The sequence below is a fragment of the Microtus pennsylvanicus genome, chromosome 2 (genome assembly GCF_037038515.1).
Source record: "Microtus pennsylvanicus isolate mMicPen1 chromosome 2, mMicPen1.hap1, whole genome shotgun sequence".
In the NCBI taxonomy this organism is placed as follows: domain Eukaryota; kingdom Metazoa; phylum Chordata; class Mammalia; order Rodentia; family Cricetidae; genus Microtus; species Microtus pennsylvanicus.
The window spans coordinates 150927760-150950632 of NC_134580.1; the positions used below are offsets into that span (position 1 = coordinate 150927760).

A 22873-nucleotide genomic window follows, 5' to 3' on the forward strand; every position below is an offset into this window, starting at 1 on the left:
TGTTTTACTGTGCACCTGTAGCATTCTCTGACCACGTGAACCAAACCTTGAACTGCTAAGTAGCAGCTCGGTCCTCCACTGTGAGGCTCTGGCAGTTGGCTCTGCCTCCTCCTCAGGTCCATGAGGGCAGCCTTAAGTCCTTAGGCCTGGCCAAGAGCTGCATTCAACTGACCACCCCAGCTCTAGGAAGTTGGTGCCCACATTGCGGCAGATGCTATTACTTAGTTTGCTGTTTCTACTTAGCCTTCCAGCTGCTCAAGGGCTCTGTAGTATAGCAGTGCCTCCTAAAGGAGCCATATCTGGTGTTTTGTTTTCCCAGCTCTCGGGCTCTATGTAGAAACCTGAACCCTACATTTGTGGTTAGATTTTTCTTTGGGTCACCAATCAGCTTCCAGATAAAGATATGGAGACTTATTAATTATGAATGCTCAGCCTTAGCTTAGGCTTGTCCTGCTAGCTCTTTTAAATTAATCTAACCTGTTTCTATTTGTCCACACTTTGCCTCGGGGCTTTTTACCTTTCTTTCAATCTGTTTGTCCTACTTACCTGCTTCCTCCGTGTCTGTCTGGATGGCCCTGGCATCTCTCTGGCGTCTCTTTTTCTTTCTTTCTTTCCTCAAATCTAAATTCCTCCTCCCACTTACTTTTCCTGTCCCCCCTTTGCTGTTGGCTGTTCAGCTTTTTATTAGACCAATCAGGTGCCTTAGGCAGGCAAGATAAAAACAATACATCTTTAGACAAACAAATGTAGCACATCTTTGTTAAATATTCTGTAACAGAGAGGAAAATGCTTATTTTAATCACAGGTCTATGTAACAGTTCATCATCAAAAGCAGTGAGGGCAGGAACTCAAGCAGGGCAGGAACCCAGAGGCAGAAACTGAGGCAGAAGCCATAGAGAAATGCTGCTTGCTGGCTTGTTCACCATGGCTTGCTCAGCCTGCTATCTTTCAGAATCTAAGACCACCAGCCCAGGGATGCCACCACCCACCATGGGCCGAGCCCTTCCCCATCAATCACTAAATAAGAAAATGCCCTACAGCTAGAACTTATGGAAGCATTTTCTCAGTTTATGTCAAGTTGGCATAAAACTAGCCAGAACAATTGACTCCTTGTCAACTTGATGCACAAACATCACTAATAAGCCACAATCTTTCCTTTATTGCTCATCTCCAAGATCACACATTAACTTCCACATCATGACATAAAACATTTTACAGACTTGAAGATTTGCAAGCAGGCTTTACAAATTTGATCACTTCAAAATTGAATCTCCTTTAAAAAAAAATCCAAAATCTCTTTTAAAACCTAAAAAAAAAAGAAAAATCTCTTTTAAAATTCAGTCTTTCAACTGAACCAGGGTACACTCACAATCTGAACAAAGCAAAACCAAGCTCTAAAAGTGCGAATAACTGAACACCTAATTATTTGAGACTCATTAATGGTCTTCTGGGATCCTCCCGAGGGCTTGGATTACTCTCCAGCTCTACCATATGTAGAGAACTGCGTGGAGCCGCACCTGATGGCGATTATGGCTAAGGCCTGACTCATGCTATTATCACGAAATGATTGTCAGCTGCTTGCATATGCGTGGACCTATGGGCAGTGCCCACGTGGCAATCCGGGGTTGGTAGCCCATGCCTATTTAAGGGCTGGGAGAGGTTTGCCCGGGGGGGGGGATTGCTGTAAAAAAGTCTTGAATAAAACTGCCTGCAAGAAGAGCTCCGGTGTTGCGTCTTCCTTGCTGGTCGAGGCGGGCATGACAACCATATGCCACATGCACGGCTTGTTTTCTCGGGCAGGCTCCACCCCACGGCTGCTGCTGTTCTTGGTAATCATCTCATGGCACTGGCATCTCCAAAATGTTGGGATCTTTTTCTGCAACTTGGCTGCACTTTCTTTAATAGCCTCTCCTGGGCTGTCTTCATGGTGCCAAGTCTCAACGTTTCTCCAAGCTCCCTTTAATCCTTGGGCTTCCAATGGAACTCTGGCTGTGCCTTACACAATGACCCCTCCTGGCCTCTCACAGGGCCAAGCTGCTCTCCATGGTCTCTCCACGCCTTCAAAACCAGCACTACCTGGGTGATGCTTACTAAGTTCAGCTGCTAGCTTACGGTGCAGCCTTGGCCACCTCTAGAACATAGCTTTTGTGTTTTTTCGGGAAACACTCCTCTGAGGATTTCACTTCAATGATCCCTGTCAACTTCTCAGCTCCAGCTGACCAAACTCCACAGATTCATCGCACCACAGGTCTGATGGAGTCTTTGCCCTCTGAAACTCTACAAGCCAGGCCGCCATAGCCTGCATTGCTCTCAACATTCTTACCTTCCAAGATCCTACAGAGCAGCCCACTGAGCTCTCAAAACACTTAATGACTTTTCAAGGCCAAAGTCCCAAAGTCTTTCCACAATCGTCCCCAAAACACGGTCAGGTCTATCATAGCAACACCCCACTATCCTGGTACCAACTTGCCTTAGTTAGGGTTTCTATTGCTGTGATAAAACACCACGACAAAAAGCAATTAGGGGAGGAAACATTTTATGTGGCTTACACTTCCACATCACTGTTTAGCACTGAAGGAAGTCAGGACAGGAACTTAAACAGGACAGGAACCTAGAGGCAGGAGCTGATGCTGAGGCTATGGAGGGGAGCTGCTTACTGGCTTGCTCATCCTGGCTTGCTCATCCTGGCTTGCTCATCCTGGCTTGCTCATCCTGGCTTGCTCAACCTGCTATTTTATAGAACCCAGGAATCAGGAATGTCTCTACCCACAGTGGACTGGGCCCTCCACCATCAACCACTAATTAAGAAAATGCCTTACAGCGGGATCCTATGGAGGCATTGTCTCAATTGAAGTTCCCTCCATTCAGATGATTCTAGTTTGTGTCAAGTTGGCATAAAACTAGCCAGTACAGGATCCCTGACCCTAATGCAAGCTCAAGGAAGGAGAGATAATGTCAGAATCTTCAAACAGCAGGAAGGAGGCATCAGGTGGGAAGTTCAAAAACTCCCAGAGAGCTTCAAGAACTAGACACCTGGCGGTCACATGGCCTGCGGTACGCAGGGGAGTCTGCACCGCAGCCATGCTGTGTTCACACAACAGGAGACAGGAACTTCTGTGGGCTGAGTCCCCACACAGCTGGGACCTAGTGTCTGTCTTCATCTTGGCCACTCTTCTGTACCACCCGTGCCTGCATTCTCAGTGTCCCACCTAAAGCCATGTCTGTGATTTCGGTGGCTCAGGAGGCTGATGCATAAGGATAAGGAGTTTGGAAGCTACCCTGAGCTACAGAGAGAACTCAACACAAGACTGAGCAACGAAGAGAGACTCTGCCTCAAAATGAAGAGAAGTGATAGTTCTGGGGGTACAGCTCCGGGGCAAAGCATGTGTGAGCCCTAATGTGGGATCGAGCAACCTACGGCCTCCAAAAATAAATATTCACCCCCGTTCTCATGAATAAAGTTCTGTTGGTATCCACAGATGTTTGTTTACATCTAAGCTGAGCTGCTCTCTCCAGAACTGAACCATATAGACCAACTGGTCTTCAGACTTGAAAACCTTTCCCATACGGACCTTCACAGTTAAAGTGCTCTGACCCTTGATCAGGATGAAATCCAGTAGCAGAAGCTGCACTGCTATGGTTTTAAGTTGTAGACTATCCAGGCACAGTGTGAGGGGGCTGGGAAGGGGGGCACTCTCCTCAACACCAGGAGGCTGGGGAAGGGAAGGCACTCTCATCAGCACCAGGAGGCTGGGGAAGGGAAGGCACTCTCATCAGCACCAGGAGGCTGGGGAAGGGAGGGCACTCTCATCAGCACCAGGAGGCTGGGGAAGGGAGGGCACTCTCATCAGCACCTGGAGGCTGGGGAAGGGAGGGCACTCTCACAGCACCAGGAGGCTGGGGAAGGGAGGGCACTCTCATCAGCACCAGGAGGCTGGGGAAGGGAGGGCACTCTCATCAGCACCAGGAGGCTGGGGAAGGGAGGGCACTCTCACAGCACCAGGAGGCTGGGGAAGGGAAGGCACTCTCATCAGCACCAGGAGGCTGGGGAAGGGAGGGCACTCTCACAGCACCAGGAGGCTGGGGAAGGGAAGGCACTCTCACAGCACCAGGAGGCTGGGGAAGGGAGGGCACTCTCATCAGCACCAGGAGGCTGGGGAAGGGAGGGCACTCTCACAGCATCAGTAGGCTGGGGAAGGGAGGGCACTCTCACAGCACCAGGAGGCTGAGGTCCATGGCTGCACTCCACTGGCAAGGGTAAAGCCGCAGTGTCCCCTCCCTCCCACAGTGAGTGGAGCGTGGCAGGCTCATTTTACAACTCTCTGGGGAATGTCCACCTCCAAGAATGTAGGTCCTCTGTGGATGGAGTCAGAGGAGCTCACCAATGGCCTCTTTGCCGAAATTTTTCCACCGGGAAAGCTGGGGCATCAGAATCTGTTTGACAGAAGCCTACCAGGTAGGTAACAAATCCAGGCTTCTTTCTTCCCTCTGTGCCCTCACTCACAGTCTTTCCCATCCACTCCAGGCATTCAAATCAAGATCTCCTGGGTATCCCTGAGCTGGTTCGTCATCAGGGAGCACTCACCTCCCCATCAAGGCAGGGAGTGTTCCACCACTGTTGATAGGCTGTAGAGCTACAACTGGCAGGGACTCCAGTGCCCCTGGGCTCCTGGGAATGGGACTCTGACAGAAAGAGTAGTTTGAGTTAGAGCACACTTAGGGACACCTTTTGTATAAACAACACGTGCACATATATGGGCAATAGTCAAATAGCCTCTGAAGGCCGGAGGGAAAATATCAGAATGTGTAGGGATAAGTCCCGCCCCTTAGGGGGCGTGTTCGCCTCGGGCTAATGTTTGCCTATAAATTTGGCAAGCGTGCTCCCAGCCACTGCTTCTGCTTTCCTGGTCTCTGCGGGAATGGTGGTTCTGTAAGTCTATTTCTCCATTAAAACTGTATATATATTTTTACAATCTGTCTGCGTTCGTTTACGCCATTACAAGAATGCAGTAAGAAACCACTAGAGCAATATTTTTAAATAACGTCTTAAATGCATTGTTTGAGAATGCCACACGTGTGTTCAGTGTATCTTGATCGTCCCACCCCCCATCATTCCCAGCTCCTCCTGGCCCTCCAGCACATATCTCTCCCAACCTCACTCCCTTCTTATCTTTTAATAATTGTTGAGTCCAACCAGGGCTGCTGCCCACATGTGTATGGAGGTGGGGTATTCCACTGAGGTGTGGGTACCTTACCTAAGTGCCACTCCTCAAAGCCAGGTGACTCCGCTTCTCAGACACACTCTGGAGGAGAGCAGCCATGTCTCTCATTTGGAAGCATGACCAAACAGCCCATGTCAGTTGCCACTGACCCAGCAGAAGAATCCACGCTCTTTCCTGAACTCTTCCTGCCTGATGACCAGCTTCCACTCTCTCACTTTCCCCACCATGACGGACTGTAATCCTCCGAACCGTGAGCCAAGCAAACCCTTCCTCCACTCAGTTGCTTCTGCCAGTGACTCTCTCAGAGCCATGAGAAAGTCACTAGTGTAGAGAGACATCTTGTCCAAGTCAAGCCCACACACGTGTCTTCCCAAAGAGCAAGAAATTGAGTCAACATGTGTGCTCAGCGTCTGCCAGTCGCCTGATCTGGTGGCAGTTGAAGAAGAGACTGTTAATCCGGTTTCATTTGTTCCCGAACACGTGGAAAAGCACAGGAATGCACGGGTGAGAGAAATGGTGAGTCATGCCTCAGTTCTGGCACAGTTCCGCTGAGTCCAGCAGCAGGGAGGGACCCTGGTGACTACCCATTCTCACCCCCATCTGCTTGTCCTTCATACCCAAGTCACTCAGACAGTGTGTCCCAACCCGAAGGATGGGTCCTAGCAAAATCAGCTGAACAATGCCCCCTTGGCAGAAAGCTACTCGTAGGGAATCCCTCCACCAAGGCTTAATGCTGAGTCACTCAACCTTGCTCTGACACAGTATTTCTGTCAAGAACTATGTCCCAGAAATCTGGGGTCAAAATTCATAAGCCATGACATTTGTCCTCTCAGACACTAAATGATCCATTTCCTTCTTCCAGGACTGACAGGAGCCTGCACACACACGGCAGAGTCGGCAGTCTGGTGCTGGGGTCCTTTCCTTCTTCCAGGACTGTCAGGAGCCTGCACCACACACGGCAGAGTCGGCAGTCTGGTGCTGGGGTCCTTTCCTTCTTCCAGGACTGACAGGAGCCTGCACCACATACGGCTGAGTCAGACAACCTGGTGCTGGGGTCCTTTCCCTTTACTAGGACTGTCAGGAGCCTGCACCCAGCACGGCTGAGTCGGACAACCTGGCGCTGGGGTCCTTCCTTTTACCAGGACTGGCAGGGGCCTGCACCACACACGGCGGAGTCGGCAGTCTGGTGCTGGGGTCCTTTCTTTCTTCCAGGACTGTCAGGAACCTGCACCACACACGGCGGAGTCGGCAGTCTGGTGCTGGGGTCCTTTCCCTTTACTAGGACTGTCAGGAGCCTGCACCCAGCACGGCTGAGTCGGACAACCTGGCGCTGGGGTCCTTTCCTTCTTCCAGGACTGGCAGGAGTCTGCACCACACACGGCTGAGTCAGGCAGCCTGGCGCTGGGATCTGGGAGGGGCACTTAGGGCTTCCACCCACAGAGGCCCCTCAGGCCCTGCCCTCTGTGCACACACACCACAGAGAAAGCCTTGGCGTCTGGAGTGGCGGGAGGCTGTGTTCCGAGGTTTTTTATTCTTCTCACTTAGAAATCAATGGCGCCATCCCTAACCTATTCTTAAGATTTGCATCGCCAGAGAAGCCTGTATTGATCTGGAAGCAAACGCCATGCTCATCCCAAAGGGAGGGTTGTAAGAGCAGGCAGTGAGAAGCCTTCCAGAAAGCCTTTCCCTCTGTAGCCTCATTCCCACTGCCAGGAGCGAGACACCTTTATGGGGCTGGCAGCACTTCTCTGAGCAGGCAGTCCAGGTCATGCTGCCCGAGGTTCGGGCTCTGAGGTCAGAGGCACCCCTGTCACTCAGAAGCAGAGACTCTACTGAGATTTCAGTGTGCAGAATCTATAGTTCTGGTTAACTGGGGCTGAGGAATAACCTGCCATTAGTGAGACCCCAGACCCACTAAAGTAAAGCCTTGGCTTTGTTATTCGACGCTGTTCGGCTAAAACTGAGAAGTCAGTGATGGTTAAGAAGAGACCAGCATTGCTGAGGTGAAACCTTCTAGAAAGTGTTTCCTGAGAGCCAGCATCCAGAAGCCATATCCCAGATATGGCCAAGGTCGTACCTTGTGCTGACGGCTAGATTTGGTAGTGTGTAAGAGTCACCCAGCCAGAGCTTAAAAGACAAGCTATATACATGCTGCAGACGGCAGACCTGGAGAAGTGATCCAAGTCCATGGAATGAGTCCAGAAGGCCAGGAGTGGACCCCAGACAACTGGACACTGAGATATTTACACCGATGGAGCTTGGGTGACTGTGACCTGGTTCTTCTCTCTTGAAGAAATTATTTGACTTAATTTGGGTTTTTATAGGAACTCACAGCTGAAAAACTTTGAATTTTTTGGCTTTTTAAAGAAATTGGGTATTTTAAAGAGGATGAAGTTTTAAAGTGTTTGAATTCGTAAGGACTGTGGGACGTTTAAAGTTATATATGGTTTACATTGTGATATTAATACCAATGCTTTATCTTGGGGATAAATGAGAAAGGGAAGATTCTCACTAAAAGCTGATATGTCTGTGTGTGAAGCTGGCGAGAGGTCAGTCATCCTGGCTAGTTCTGTGTCAACTGGATGTAAGCTACAGTCGTTAACAAGAAGGGAGCCTCGACTGACAAACTTCCTCCATAAGATTCAGTCGTAAGGCATTTATTAATTAGTAATCAATGGAGGAGTGCCCAGCCCCCATTGTGGATAACGTCATCCCTGGGATGGTGGCCCTGGGTTCTATAATAAAGCAGGTAGAGCAAGCCCTTCAGGGCCTCTGCATCGGCTTCTGCCCCCAGATTCCTGCCCTGCTTGACTTCCTGTCTTAATTTTCTTCAGTGATGAACTATGACCTGGAAGTATAAGTTGAAATAAACCCTCTTCTCCCCAAGTTGCTTTGACCATGGTGTTTTGTCGTGGCAATAGCAACGCTAACTAGGACAAACCCCACAAGGACAAACTCAGAATGGCTGGTGTGACACAGAATCTCATCCCCCCCCCCCGCTCCAAGGTCTCTCCAACAAGAGCAACATGAGGCTTCCTGCCCCCACACCAGTACCTTGCACTGAGAAGATCCAGTTCTAAATTTTTGGATCAGCTCAGGTACTGAGGAACCCTGTTTAAGATGAAGCACTTGAGAGACACAGGAACGTGGATTCTCACATCATGGGATATGGTGTACAATGATATTCTGGTCCCATTTCTGCAGAGACACAGGAACATGGATTCACATGTGATGGGACACAGTGTACAATGATGTTCTGGTCCCATTTCTGCAGAGACACAGGAACGTGGATTCTCACATCATGGGACATGGTGTACAATGATGTTCTGGCCCCATTTCTGCAGAGACACAGGAACGTGGATTCTCACATCATGGGACATGGTGTACAATGATGTTCTGGTCCCATTTCCGCAGAGACACAGGAACGTGGATTCTCACGTCATGGGATATGGTGTACAATGATATTCTGGTCCCATTTCTGCAGAGACACAGGAACATGGATTCACATGTGATGGGACACAGTGTACAATGATGTTCTGGTCCCATTTCCGCAGAGACACAGGAACGTGGATTCTCACGTCATGGGACATGGTGTACAATGATGTTCTGGTCCCATTTCTGCAGAGACACAGGAACATGGATTCACACGTGATGGGATACAGTGTACAATGATGTTCTGGTCCCATTTCTGCTGCTGTGACAGAATACCCTGGGCAATGGCATTAGGGGCCAAACTGGGTCTATTTCAGCTTTACAGTTCCAGGTTTCTGTCCATCACTGAGCAATGTTGAGCTGAACATCAGCTCATGACACCACATCCATAGTCAAGAGCAGAGACAATAAACATAGCTATGCTCTCTTGCTTACTTGTGCAAGGGTTCTCCATGCTCCTACAGTTTAGGAACCTTTGCCTTGTGCCTGGTGCCACTTACAATAGGTGGCTTTGCTTCGATTAACTTAATCCATGCAACCCCTCACAGGGATGCCACAGGCCAACACAATTGTAATTCTTCCAGGTGGACGGGAGGTTGTGTCAAGTTGACCATTGGCCACCACAAGAGAACTGGTACTGTCTGAGAAATGGCCTCCTGTAGAAAGGAGTGCTGAGGAGGCCTGCCAGGTCCACAGACTTCAAGACAGAGACAGATGGTGGATTCTGTCCATTTAACAGGATCTAGAGTTACCTAGGAGATCAATCTCTGGCCATGGCCAGAAGGGGTTTCCAGATCTGGTTAACTGAGGTGGATATACCCACTCCAATATAGACAACACCATTCCACAGTCTCATTCCTTGACTTGATATGGGATACCCCTCTTATGCTGTGAATATGTTTTTATTACCATTGACTAATAAAGAAGTTGCTTTGGGCCTAGGTCAGCACAGAATAGAACAAGGTGGGGAATTCCAAGCAGAGATAGAGGAGAAAAGAAGGCGGAGTCAGAAAGACACCATGTAGCTGCCGAAGGAGACAGATGCCCAGGAACCTTACTGGTAGGCCATGAGCCTCTTGGTAAGATATTAAATAATAGGAGTGAGTTAATTTAAGATGTAAGAGTTAGTTAATAAGAAGCCTGAGCTAATAGGCCAAGTAGTGATTTAATTAATACAGTGTCTGTGTGATTGTTTCCAGTCTCAGCAGCCAGGAACAAACGAGCAGCCTCTGTCTACACTGACTGAATAAAAAGAAGGAAGAGTGTTGAGCAGCTGCGTCCATCTCTCCCTGCTTTCTGACTGTGGACACTGTGACCTGCTGTCTCCTGCTTCTGCCACTGTGGTCTTCCAGATGTGATGGACTGTACTCCACCTCTGAGCCAAAATAAACCCTCCCTCCCTTCTTTTCTCCATCCCTTCCTTCCTTTCTCCCTCTCTCCCTCCCTTCCTTTTTCCTCCTCCCTCCCTCCATCCATCCCTCCATTTCTTCCTTTCTCCCTCTCTCTCTTCCTTCCTTTCTCCTCCTCCCTTCCTTTCTTCCTCCTTTTCTTCCTCCATCCATCCATCCCTCCCTTCCTTCTTTTCTCCATTCCTCCCTCTATCTCTTCCTTCATCTTTCCCTCCCTCCCTCTCTCCCTCCCTCCCTCCCTTCCTTCCTTCCTTCCCTTCTTCCTTTCTTTTTTCCTTCCCCAAGTAGCTTTCTCCCAGGCATTAGGCACCAGGAATGAGAAAAATCACTAATTCACCTGAGGAGCACTCAGGCTAGGGGTAAAATTGTCTCTGTGACACAATCTCTGGGTCACAACTCCCTTGGGTCACTTCAATCTTTCACTATTAAGGTCCCTTTGACTCAAATAAGCGTGTCTATTTTCCAAGTCTTCGGATCTTGAAAATGTAGACTCAGTTTTAGTTTAACCTGCATTTAATTCCATCTCTTCTGACCAAAACTACTTTCCTGAGTTCCCTGTTCCCCACAGCCTGCATCTCCTCGTGGTGCGGGAAGACACAGATCCTAGGTCCTTCGGGTTCTTAGAAGCCTGTGGAAACCTCCACCCTGCCCATTCTCCCACCAAAATATTTCCTTACTGTGCCAAACTGGGGAAAAAAATGGAAAAGAAGTGGGTTTGAGGAAAACATTTCCAAATCTTTATTACTATAATTGAACACGTTTCCATGACTCTGGTTTAAGAGACTCATTTATTTCTTTTCTCTTAAGCAGTTGGTTCTTCTTAATGGAGCCACTGCCTCACGGAAAATCAGGTTCTCCTTGGATTAATATCTTTGAAAATTAAGTTGATTTATAGCCAATTTTCTCCTCGTTTAAACAGCGACCCGCAAGGGTTTCCCAGGGGAACCAACGGGATCCGGGAAATGATGTGCGGTTGAGACTGCTCAGCGAAGCAGGCTCTCCACAAACACACGCATATGGTCGCCTTGCTTCTGGAGCGAGATAATGTGTCTGGCCGTTCTACATTCCTTCCCTCAGTTTGGAGGTATGGGCACTTTGCTAGGGAAGAGGGAATAGTAATTGGATAATTACCAAACAACTCCATCTGATTTCTCACTTCCAAAAGGTTAATCAAAACAAAGGGGGGCACAAGGAGACTCCTCAGAAACACTATCTGGTATCCCAGCTGTAGAGCATAAGAGAGAGTTAAAAGACAGAAGCTTATATGGGTAGACGGTGCCAGCCTGGAACAAACAGGCCACAAAGCGAAAGCCCCAGTGACGGGTGTGGGGTACCTCTGTAGGATCTCACAGAACCCTAAAATAACTCATGGTTGCCCATGGGGACTGTCTGATAAGACTCTGAAGACAGCACACACTTTGGATGCACAGTGCAGAGAAATCAAGTTGGAGCTGCCTGGAAGCTTCCTCCAAACTGGTTGACTTTCATAGTGCCAGATGGTGCCACAGAGGCTGCCGAGGATGGGTGGGTGCAAGGAAAACCATCCTGGTCTTTCCCGTGCTGTTAACTCTATATGCTATGACACCAACCTGCCAGGCATAATATATCCATTGGTACAACAAAGACAGAACTGTTATATGGAAGGAACCATTCCCTAACTGGATTAAATGCTCACTCCACAAGAGGAAATCCATGCTCAGTCCTAAGCCCATGGCTAAAGAGGCCTCAAACCCTGCAGGAACCTAATATGACTGCTTAGAAGAATAGGCATAGCACCAAATCACCTTTGAAATATCTGTGTTTTTATCCACAAAGGCTTCCTCTCCACTTTAGTCAGAAATGCCTCTCTGCAGTGAAAAGAGATGAATACAGAGACCCACAGCTGCACACGATGCTGCGGGAAAGGATGGTTGGAGGTTCAGTCCTAAACAAGACATGCATAATGCCCGTTTAAGGCTCAGGAAACATTGTGGAAGAGAGGTCAGAAAGAACACACAAGCCCAGGATAGAGAGAAGGGCTGCACGGTGTCATCTTGCATGCAGGACGTGGCCATGGCAATCACGAACACACAGCAGCTGTGTCTGCTGGCACTAGGCCCACACAAGCCAGGCCCACCTAATAATCAGCTATGAAGAGAGAAGGCCTCGCAGGGTCCAAGCACTTACTGCTGATTTATTGGCAGCTAGCAGATTCTGGGAGAGAGGGAGGTGCAGTATCCAGTTGTTCACCCATTGATGAGCCCACCAGGCTCTGCCGGTTAGTTCCAAACCCACGGTCACCCAGATGGCCCTAGTTAAACTCTGTGGGACACTAAACAAAGCAAAAATAGTAAATACGGGAGAGAGATTTGTAAGGAAGAAGGGGAGCTGGCAGTGGTGGATGGAGAAGAAAGGATGAGGAGGGGAGTATCCAGAATGCATGGGACTTGCTTAAGACTGTCAAATCTTTCTATACCAAAGATCAAATTTTAATAAATATGTATGCTTTTTAATCTGTCAATTAAAAATAATAATAACTACGTTACTCTCTGATCAGGCCTCTGTACACCCTGGGCACTGCGGGCACGGATCAGAATCTTCAGACACTGCAAATTCACCCTTGGCATTGAGTGGGCACCAGATGCCCATTAGCCTGCTCCCAGAGCTTTGCAGAGACAGATCACAGCATCACGTCTTCAGAGGAAGCAAAGTCTTCTATCGTATTAGGACAACCCAGATCCCGAGCTCGCGGGAGCTCATGGAGGCTGAATCAACAGTTAGGGAGCCTGCATGGAACGGACCAAGCCAGGTGTGTGACAGTCCTGTAGCTTGATCTCTTAGTAAGGCTTCTAACAGTGAGAGCAGGACCTCTCTGTGGTGCTTAGCTGATGTTTGGTAACCTGTTCCCAATCCATGCTGGATTACCTCAACTAAGGGGAGGAGCCTGGTTCTGCCCCAATTTACAGGGCATGCTTTGCACAAGCCCATGGATGGAGGAGGAGTGGATGAGGAGGGGGGGTAGATAGGAAAGGGTAGGTTATGGGAGGAAAGGAGGGTGGGGAAACTGATTGGTATGTAAATTAATGAAAAAAATGTTTTTTAAATGAAATTTTACAAAAGCACACACACACATATACACGCAGAGTACTCAGGTTCAACACGTGGACTGTGTGTGCACACAAGTCTGTGGTGGGGACAGAAAGCAGGTAGGTGGCTGTCCTCAACAGTGACCCCTAAGGCCATTCTTTATGCTCTGTGTATATGGTAAGGAAACCAAACGCCCAGGACCCTACTTTAAGCATCACAACAGCTAACAGAACACTTAGTGAAGCCTTTTGGCTTTGGTTTTCAGGGGAACTTTTGGTTTTCAGTACTGGGGATCGAATTGAGGACGTCGTACACACTAAATCAGCATGCTACCACTGAGCCATCTCTCCAGCCCAGTTTTTGCTTTTTATTTTGAGAGAAGGTCTCACTGCAAGTGCCGGTGCTTACCAAACCAGAGTCTCTCGATATGATTGGTGGGAATTAAAACCAAGCCAGGTTGACGGGATCTCCGCAAAACTGAGACTGAGACAGGTTTATTTCACTCAACCGCACTTTTTGTATACTTACCGAAGCAGATTACAAGGGCGCTTGCCAGGATGCATTGGCAGTTGCACACTAGACAGGGTGTGCAAGATTAATGTCCGATACTAATTGTTTAGCCAGGCTTCTGCATGTTTGGCTGACTTCTCAGGAACACAGAAAAACACGGGTGGCCTGAATACTTCACTGTCTGAGGGAGTGCCTCAGGTTCTCATGAACTGAAAGGCACACAGCATTCTAGGAGCCGTGGACTCAAACCTCAGAAACCCATGATGTCTGCCTCTCTAGGCAGTTCTGTCCGGCCAGCTCCACGATTCCCAGCATCTCACTAAGTTGTCCAGTCTGGTGTTGACCTCCTGCTTCAGCCCAGCCAGCTTGAACTTGTGATCCTCCTGCTGCAGCCTCCCACTGGCCAGGAGTGGAAGGATATTCTCTCTCACTCAATTCAACAGTGACCCTAGAACTCACTATGAGACACAGGTTAGCTTCCAGCTCCTGACCCACCTGCCGCAGCATCCTCAGTAGCTGGAATTACTGCCTACACCACCAGGCCAGTCGATGAGAACATGTTTTAATCTTATAACCAACTGAATCTGTGTGTCATCTAATCTCAGCGCTACTCTCTGCTCTCTCCTGTCTTAAGTTCCTTTAGGAAGATGAATTTTTTTCTGCTGTTGTGCACATGCTATCACAACCCTCCCTCCCAGTAGAGCTCAATAAATATTTACATTCGCTTAATGAATGCATGCATGCACAGATTACTCTAGGCTCAGAGAACTTTCCCCTCCAATGTTTGGTTCTGCGGCCCCACCCTTAGATCTTAGATTGCACTGGTCTTCAGTTAGCAGATGCCTTTCTTTGCAGGGTGGTTCTGCAGGCAGCTGCCTGGGTACCTAACTGCTGTGGTCTCCTCAGGGCAAAGAGTCTCTCCATCACAGAGAAGCACTAGCTGAGTGTGGCTTGGCCCAAGAGCAGCCTGGAGCCAGACAGCCCGGCCATCCAATATCGATGAGTGCTTTAAAGGACAAACCCATTGGCCCTGGCTCCCCTGGGGCTCCCTCTCCGCCTCCGCTCAGTAATCAAAAGAAAAGTAGACTTTGGAAGTCATTTTGATCCGTTGGATTTTGTTTCTCCGATGCTAAAATTCCAGAGTCCTGGTCTTAGAGTTCATTTTAATGATCACAGGGGTAATTAAAAATTAATATGAGGAGCCATAATTTACAGCATGCTTTCAATTGGCCAGGGAGTTCCCTAAGGACTCAGAACCCGCACAAATACTTGAATCATTGCTAGTGAATCAACTCTCATTTTTATTCTGTTTTTTCAAAGGAAGGAAACAAGTGCTTTCAGAGCTTGGGGAGCTGTGTCTTTCTCCCCAAATGTGGTCACAAAATGGCTTTTCCTGGGTTCCAGGAACTAGGCTCCTCAAGGTTCCCCAAGGTTCCCAGCCTTGTGCTTCTGACAGGAACTTCCCACCTTGCAGTCCTGAAGGTGTGGGGAAAGTGAGGAGAGATCCTGCCAGTCGCCCCTGTCCAACTCAGGCTATTCCATGACAGCAGACAGAGAACCAAACAGCGGGGCCGTGGCTAAAGAGCAAGGCCATGCTCAGATGCGCTGAATACACTTGCTTCCAGGAGGTGCAGGGTTGTGCTCTGATCCACCCCTCAAGCTCTCTGAGCCCTGGGCTCCTCTCTTTCCTCCTCTGCTGCTTAGCTCTTCAGGTTCAACCTTCTGATATGCCCATGGCCTGGGAACCCATGAATGAGAAAGAATTATCACCTGGCATGACCTCTCTGAGTGAGTTCAAGGCCTGGCTCCAATCCTGGGTAATCCTAGAGAAATGGTTGACCATTTCTGGGCCTCCAGTTTCCCTCACTGATGTCGTGTAGCTGGCAACTGGACCCCGTGTTGGTGGTGGGAGGGCAGTTGGAGGAGCACGGGGCTCTCCTGACATGTGGCCCAATATTGAAAAGCGAAGACAAGAAGAGCAGCTCCTGGGTCTCACTCACACCCCACGATCTTGTCCTTGTTCATGGTGTCACAAGGTGAGGGCTGTCTTCACTGGCTCCCTCCTGGGCTCCCCAGGGCATCAGAGCACACAAAATGACCTGGAGAGGTCTCACTCGGTTCTTCATGATGAACCATCCAGCAAGTTCACCCTGGGACATGCTCCTTAGGGTCTATCACACACCAGAACCCATGGCAGCATGTTCCCACAATCATGCCTAAGGCTACGGAAATCAAGGTGCCAGTACAAGCCCCGTGTGGCAGCTGTAAGAACTGAGCAGACACCATTACAGGATGCTCAGTCTTCTCTCAGAGATCAGGCCTCCATTTTAGTTTCCCGAGACTAAACAAGCAGTTTCTGAGGAACAGCCATGAACAAAAAATAGTTAATCTCCAACACCCCGACAGCAAGGAGGCCTGGTACAGGCAGTGCCGGGCCAGTCCAGGCCAGGAGGCCTGAGCCACGGTCAGCGGGTAACCAAATAAGGACAAAGCCGGGAACTTATCCAGGCCTGCCCCAAAATGGAAACGTGTAGCCCTGACCATCCCTAACTAGCCCTAGCCCATTAGAATGTGCTAACAGGATTCCACTGAACTGCCCTAGGGCCTCCCCTCGGCTGTGCTTTAAAGGGTCTGAGTGCTCCTCTCGAGGTCTTCGCCATCTTCCCTTTGTGTGGGACGGCAGGTCCCAGCCTGCTGGGGTAAAAACGCTCTTGCTGATTGCAGACGTGCATGGTGGTCTTTGGTGGGACTTCTCTAAGACCCTAATAGCAACCTCAAATTCTCCCAGCAAGTTCACACCAGGTTTTCACTGGGAATCCGCAGCAGAGAAGTACCGTTTAGACAGGTACAGCTACAAAAAGTGGTAAAATAATTTGAAAGTTATGTATTTTAAGTTTTTAAGACCTTTTCCAATACAGTTTGCTTAACTGTATTTTATATAATTTAATATTTATAGAAGCTATATTTAATAACAAGGTCCTTCAGTCGCTGAGATGTTAAATTTGGCTACTGTGAATATGTCTGCAAGAGCCCTGCGCAGGTTGAGTTCCTCCTGACCTTGACTCTTCCCACTCCAGCGCGGCTGTAGCTAAGAGAGAACCTGCTCCAGGTGCCCCACCCTTCCCGTTCAGCCCCTCTGCCTCCCGTGTCCTGACCCTCGGCACCTGCATCCTACACATTCTTCCCAGAAATACTTCATATCTGTTATGCTCTGAGAGCAAACAGGAAAAATGGGGTGGAAACTCTATAGCAGGCTTAGAAACCCTGCAAAGAGAATTCTCATTGCACCCCAGTCCTTCCTGTGAGGGCTCACACCCTCAGCATCTGTGGGCACGGTGAGCCCAGGGGCCTGCAGTATCCAAATCCATGCAAAGGGCTTTGGCTGGGTTCCTGTCACTGAAAATGTTCCTGATAAGGCAGACCTGGTGCCACGCATCTGCTGACGGTGCCAGTAAAGTACGTTCTGCAGCAAATTATCACAAACATAGCTACAAGTCAAAGCAAAACCACATACTTTTCTGTGTTGGCTCTATGGGTGTGTAAAGGCTGGAGGTCAGCACTGGGTATCATTCCTAAGGAGTTGTCCAGGGTCTCTCATGAGACCTGGTGTTCACTGCCAGGTTAGGCTGGCTGGCTGGCAAGTCCTGGGGATCCCCCAGTGCTGAGGGACAAGCATGTACCACCATGCTTGACTTTCTACACATGCTCTGGGGCTCAAACTCTGGTCCTCAGTTTGCCCAGTACGCTGTTTACCCAGCCAATTCCCCAGCCCACGGAATCATCCTCCCATTGTACTGGAGGTCGGAAGTCCCAGATCCAGACACCAGGAGAGCTGTTTTCCTGTGGGGACTCTGAAAGAGTCCATTCCTTGACTTCTTCAGCTTCTAGTGACTGTCCCCACCCTTGCTGACCATGCCCCTGGCTTGGTATCTCCTTCATCTTCAAAGCCAGTCACGTAGCATCTTCAAGGCTCTCTCTCTGACCCTGACCCCTCTTCTCGCCTCTTCTAAGGCCCTTCAACTAAACTGGCCACATCAGCCTCATCCAGGACCGTACCCTATCCCGAAGTCCCTGCTGCTGTGGGTGACTCGCATCCCCATAGGTCTCAGGGATGAGGCTGCGGACATCTTTGAAAGCTGTCATTCACGTCACTACCTTGACCGGAGGCTGTTTGAACCAGTTAACTGAAAACACACGTCTGGACATGCTCAGATGCTCACCCCGTGACAGGAGAACCACCCTGTCCTTGTCCAAACTCCACAGCAGTCACAACAAAGAAAGGACCCAGTGTTTGTTTGAGTGAAGTGGAAAGTGTTAGGAAACATCCCTAAATCGATTTTATTTTCTTTTCCCATTTCAGAGAATACTTTTGGGCTTAGACTTTCTCTTTAGTTCCAAAATTCTTTAGTGAAATCACTTGGACCAAAGGCCACATTGGAGGAGGGTAGACTTGAGTTCCTTTTATAGTGTGCTGTGCATGTGTGCTTGTGTGTTTTGTGTACATGTGTATGTGTCTTGTGTGCTGTGTGTGTATGTGTGTGTATATGTGTATGTGATGTCTGTGTATGTGTGTGCATGTTCGGCAGTGCTGCTGGCTCCCACACCATCTGCCCCAGAGACAGTGTCATTGATCAAAGAGTGATCATTAGGGAAAAGCTCCTTGTTTATCTTGTCTCCATGGGAACAGCCTGTCTAATGGCGACTTTGACTCTCTGGAATGGAAACCCTTTGCACAAAGCATCATTAACTCCTCAGTGTGATGTGCTGCCAGGAAGAGGAGACCAGCGGGGCTGCAGCGGAAGGGTGATGGGAAGGGGGTACAAAGACGCAGGCGTGGGCTGTCTTTTGTCCCAGTTGGAAGTGAAAGGGGCAGGCAAAGGATCCTGGGGGCAATGGGCCCTCCCTCATGTCCCTCCAGCCGGGGCCTCAGTATCGTGGGATAAGAGGAAACCCACTGAAGTTCCAAGTCTCGAGTGTACCCTGTCAAACAGCCGCTTTGTTACAGAATCCACTGCCCCAATGGGCACTTCCTCGGACTAGAACATACCAGGGTGTCCCCCAGGCCAGGGCTGCCATGAGTCCAGGATATCCCATTTCTTCTCCTTCTCTCTGTGTGAACTCAGAGTCCCAGGGTCCTCCCTGTGGTAAGCAGCCCCACTGAAGCCACAAACCTGAAAAGGGTCGAGCAGCTATGTCATCACCAAAGAAATGAAAAAGAATCTGAGAAATAGATGGTGGGGCCACCCCTGGAATGCAGGGGCAAGCAAGTTGTACCACTTGCTTAGGTTTCTCTGGCACCTTCTGTCTGAACCTCTCTCCTCAGTCTGTCTCTCTTGGTGCCTCCCCTTTGCTGGTCTCCTGGGGTGCCATGTTTTCGAAAGAAGAGCCTTCAGGCTCAGGGTGCCTCTTGACCTCTGCTTGTCCTGCATGATGGATGGAGTGGCCACAGTGGGGCCAGAGGCACAGGACAGTATCTATGGAATGAGCGCCCCTTCCCCAACAACTGAGATGGAATTTTCCACCAAGCTTGCACAGCTCCCAACACTGCTGTGTCAACGGCCTTCAGGTTTTGTTCCTCTAAGGATTGGTACACCCTTGGGTGCAAGAGCCTGCAATGATGCTCCAACCCGTCTGCGTGCTCACCTTCAACCTTCACTAAGTACTTCCTTAGCAGAAGTGCACTGCTTGGAGTTTCTTCTAGTCTGTGCTCTGACTCTTCGGCCATAGCTCCTCATGGACCCCTCAGTCAACTGCACAGAAGGCCCTGAGGCTCAGCCAGACCTCCAGAAGTATATACTAGGGGCCCTCCATGGCTTCATGTTCCCCTCCTTCTAAAGACACTGTCTTCAGGCATAGCAGTTCAGGGCTACATCTTACAGGGGTAAGAATGAAGAACTGAAGAGATTGTCCTCTGGCCTCTGGGGATGAGGACAGAAAGGGACCAGCATCCCCTTTCTTCAGCCTGCATCTGTTCCAGGATCTATGCAAGTGGGGACTTACTTCCTCCTGACTCTGGAAGGCAGAAGCCTCTCATCTCAATGTCAACTGGATGGGCACCTGCTGAGCTCCGAGGGACAGACCCACAGTCTCCTGTAGCTGCTGGTCTCTGGTGCCCCACAGCTTAGGGAGTGTCAGCTCTATCTCCCTGTATGACAGACTACATATGACTTACCCTCACTTATCCCCTTATCACAAACACTAGCCATGAAGACTGCACCCCACCCTGTGGCCTCACTATACCTTGGTAGGGATCTCACCCTCACAGAAAGTCAAGCTTGATGCTAACACAGCAGGTGACTTTGGGAGCATGGCGAGAATCAGTTAAAACTGACATCAGCCACCCTATAAAATCAACACAAAAACATCCTTCCCAACACATAGGTATGGAAAGTGGAACAGAAGGATAGTCAATCACATGCCTGAGGCCGCAGGCCAGCAATGGTGATGGCAGCAGATTCTTGCCTGCTTAATCTCCAGGAGTTAAGGGCCCACTTTACCAGGTTTCCAAAAATCCCTGAGCTAAAAGCTGCCTTCATTTCTAAGGTCCAGCTGGTTGTGCCTGTTTTCAACTCAAGAGCTTGTGTTCCTCCACCGAGGAGGTGTGGAAGGCCAGAGGTCTGCTGGGTTGGGGGGCTTTCTGAGATCCCTGAAGGGAAGTGGCACTGAGGCGGAGTCCAGGTTTTAGAGCTCAGAGGGGCAGAGGACATGGATGCTGACTGTGAGTATCCCCTGGGATGAGGCAGGATATGAATGTGCTTCTGAGTGAGTGCCCGGTAATGGAAGGAGATTAGTTAGGATTTGCTGTTTGCATGAAATAGGAAATGGCTAGAGCTGTGGTCAACCAGGGGAGAGAGGATCACTATAACAGTTCATCTCTCGAGAGGCCAGGTCGAAGCTGTAGGTGGGACAGGTTGAAGGCGTGGGAGGGACAGGGTGAAGGGAGTTAGGACAGGAAACAGTGGAGGCCACTGTGGCTTAAGAACGCACTGTCGGTGGGAGGGGGTGCTCACCTCTGTGCCCAGGCCCTCCAAGCTCAGCAGCACACATGGTACCTCAGACTTTCCTTGGAACAGGGCCACCAGCCTCAGGACTGTCTCTTAGCAACTAAACACCTAACTAATGCTCAGTTTTTCCAATGGTTTTAGGAACTTTGAGAGTTTAATTCCAAGCAAGGCATGCATTTATTTATTTATTTATTTTGTGTGTGTGTGTGTGTGTGTGGTTTTTCGAGACAGGGTCAAGCAAGGCATTTAAACTGTTATTCTTGAAACACATCTAAACCCTTTCATGGGTTACAGGAATGCCACATTGAAAACACCATTGGGTACTTCCCTGCCCTTCCCCCAAGGACTCCTGCATGCTAGTCAGATACACAGAGCTGCTCTCAGCTACCCTGGATCCCAAGACACTACACCAGAAGTGCTGCGGGGTGGGCCAGTGGGGAGAGGGTGAGGCTCAGGTCCTATAGACTGGAGGAGTTTGAGGAGACACTAAACTTCTCTCGGTCTGTTTCTGTGTCTGGAAATCAAGGGTTCTGGTTCAGTTCATACGTAAAGAGGAGCACTTGGCGACGATCTGGAACTCAGGAGACAGTTGCCATTATGTGCACTCAGAGAAAGAAATGAGCCCCATCACCTGTGGTGCACTCACCCACGGGGCTTCCCTTGCCCTGCACCCATCCACGGGGCTTCCCTTGCCCTACACTCCATCCACGGGGCTTCCCTTACACTGCACCCACCCACGGGGCTTCCCTTACACTGCACCCACCCACGGGGCTTCCCTTGCCCTGCACCCATCCACGGGGCTTCCCTTGCCCTACACCCCACCCACGGGGCTTCCCTTGCCCTACACCCCACCCACGGGGCTTCCCTTGCCCTACACCCCACCCACGGGGCTTCCCTTGCCCTGCACCCATCCACGGGGCTTCTTTTACCCTGCACTCCACCCACGGGGCTTCCCTTACACTGCACCCACCCACGGGGTTTCCAGAGCCTCGGGTAAGCCTTTGTACACAATTTGCATAAAAATCTTAGAGAGAAGGGAGCTAAGCTTTGAACTCAAAAGACTAAGAACCATAAGCGTCCTGTCTCCTGTTCTTACCTTTGCTAACTCTGTGATCTCGTGCCTAATCTAGAAACGAGGTCTGTCACTGCTTCTACAGACGGGAAACAGGCTCAGAATGGCTGAGGAGCCCAACCCAAGCTTCTGGCCCTAGGAGCGACCAGGCAGCCAGTGCGTCACAGGATTTCCCTACTCAGTCTAGGCTGCCTCCAGACAAATCTCAAGCAGAACCCCCAAGGAAAGTAAACGGAATTAGTGACAGAAAAAGAAAATAAATAATTTTTTAAAAATTGAGATAATATAGAATATAGGACGGGGCTCAGTGACTTGTGCAAGGCTAAGTGTGCAAAGGTCCCGGGCTCGCGGCCAACGGGACCTGCCATGGGGACCAGGGAGCCGCCACCTTCCTCACCTCTCCATAGCTGACAGCACTCCCCCTCCCCAGGAGTCGGTCTCCACCAGCGTGTGCGGGAATCTCCACCAAGCCTGGAGGAGATAATGAGCAAATACTAAAACAGGAAAGCAAATGCTAGAACTGATCGATAAAAATCACAAGCATGTTTGTTTTTTAAAAGACAAATAAAACGAACAAAATTTTAGCAGGTAGGACAGGGAGAATGGAAACACAAGCTTAAGAAAAAAAAAAAACAGAAGAAGCAGGACAGGCCTCAGTGAAAGGACTTCGATCACAGCATAGGCCTGAGCTGTGAGACGTGTTTAGGTGACTTACCCGGGTGCCCTTCGTTAGCCGTTGGTCTTCCCTGGCAATCCTCCTTGGTGATGTCCTCAGGCTGCCTGGGTTGAAGGGCAGGCCGCTGAGCTATCTCCTGGAGGTTCTCCGCCGGCTATTTTATTCTCACTGGCTGTTTATCTAATGGGTGATGTCATCTGTCTTCTGGACAGGACCTAATGTGTATCTTATTAGGGGAGGTTTGGGAAGCTCTGGGGTCACAGCGGATCGCTCCTGCTGAGAGCCCCATTCCTGGTGTGGCTTCTCTTTGTTTTCCTCCTTCGTGATGTGCAGCAGCGTCTTTCACATCAAAGAAAGGACCTCAAGTGAGCAGTACACACATGCCAGCTCTGTCTACAAAATCAGATTCCCTTATCTCAGTAATGGTGTAGGGACCACGTCCGTGTTACACATCAGGACCCCGAGGACTGCATGAGTCATTT

General features: G+C 49.6%; 1 long non-coding RNA gene across 1 annotated transcript in view; it reads right to left on the reverse strand.

The window, feature by feature from the left end:
- The window catches only part of LOC142845203 (uncharacterized), a 38509-nt gene extending 15957 nt beyond the window's left edge, over nucleotides 1–22552 (reverse strand). The window contains exons 1-2 of the long non-coding RNA XR_012909817.1: nucleotides 22431–22552; nucleotides 22113–22186 (exon numbers count right to left, since the gene is read on the reverse strand). This is a non-coding gene — a long non-coding RNA (uncharacterized LOC142845203). The remainder of the gene's footprint in view (nucleotides 1–22112; nucleotides 22187–22430) is intronic.
- Between the last annotated feature and the right edge of the window lie 321 nt (nucleotides 22553–22873).